Consider the following 1,694-nt stretch of genomic DNA (forward strand, 5'->3'; position numbering starts at 1 on the left):
TTGGACGCTAATTCTTTTGCACTTAGAATTGAATAATCGAGTTGGGACCCATTACCTTTTCCTATTTATGACATATTCAATGCCCGTGCCAAATTTTAAGTTTCTATGTGAGAAAATTACATTCCGTACGTAAAATTGGGACGCTAATTCTTTTGCGCATAGAATTGAATAATCGAGTTGGGACCCATTAGCTTTTCCTATTTATGACATAATCAATGCTCCTGCCAAATTTCGAGTTCCTATGACACCGAAAGTGAGAGAATTAGATTCCGTACGTAAAATTTGGACGCTAATTCTTTTGCGCATAGAATTCAATAATCGAGTTGGGACCCATTAGCTTTTCCTATTTATGACATAATCAATGCTTCTGCCAAATTTCGAGTTTCTATGACACCGGGAAGTGAGAGAATTAGATTCCGTACGTAAAATTTGGACGCTAATTCTTTTGCGCATAGAATTGAATAATGGAGTTGGGACCCATTCGCTTTTCCTATTTATGACATATTCAATGCCCGTGCCAAATTTTATGTTTCTATGTGAGAAAATTACATTCCGTATGTAAAATTTGGACGCTAATTCTTTTGCGCATACAATTGAATAATCAAGTTGGGACCTATTAACTTTTCCTATTTATGACATAATCAATGCCCGTGCCAAATTTCCCGTTTCTATGACATTGGCAAGTGGGAGATTTAGATTATGTACGTAAAATTTTGACGCCAATTATTTTGCGCTAGAATTGAATAATCGAGTTGGGACCCAATTACTTTTCCTATTTTGGAGATAATCTATGCTTGTGCCAAATTTCATGTTTCTACGACATCGGGAAGTTGGAGAACTTTTGGCGAGTCAGTCAGTCAGTGAGTGAGTGAGTCAGTCAGTGAGTCAGTGAGGGCTTTCAGCTTTATATATATAGATGTGCCATTTATTTGATCGCGAGTTTAATGCACGATTGTGCAAACAATCAGGTGAAGAAACTCGTGATCAGTTAGAAGAGCAGTTCTCTCTCCTTTGCACTGCGGTCCATATGTACCATTTACTGGTGGTGAGGGCCGGCGGAAACTGCTGCTGCTTCCCCGCCTTCACCAATCAGATTCTTCCCTTTCTCCTGCCATACACAAGCACTGCTGTGACATGGAGCTCCGGTGTTTCAGACCTCTACTGCACCTTCTGCTCCGTCTCCCTGTACTGTCCCTGGGTGAGTTCAAAATATTTTTTCCCAATTTTTCCACCACTAAAACGGGGAGGGGGTGTCTTATAGTCCGGTGGGTCTTATAGAGCGAAAAGTACGGTAGTTTTACGAGATATGGAATAAAGTTGATTTTTCCTAACACCCATTGGCTTATGTCAATGCAGACCAGCTAAGTAGAATGAAGCTCCTACTATAGCCTTTTAAGGTTATTTGTGAATTAGTAACCATATAGCAGGTGACTCTTAGTTCTGTAGCCAAAACAATTCAATCCAAAATAGTATTATAGTTAATGCTGATATAACAACACGCTCTAGAATTACAATAAAAGCCTGCAAAAACTACCCCCTGATAAGAGTTTAGCGTGCTACGTTATGACCTTGAACCGACCTCTATTCTTTGAATGCCCGTCGTATGTTTACTTTTTGATTGAGAACAGCTTGTTATCAAAGAGAGTCAGGAAAATGCAGAAGGAAAGCACTTATCTTGAAGAAAAACGTCTAGT

Source organism: Eleutherodactylus coqui, chromosome 7 (genome assembly GCF_035609145.1).
Source record: "Eleutherodactylus coqui strain aEleCoq1 chromosome 7, aEleCoq1.hap1, whole genome shotgun sequence".
NCBI lineage: Eukaryota > Metazoa > Chordata > Amphibia > Anura > Eleutherodactylidae > Eleutherodactylus > Eleutherodactylus coqui.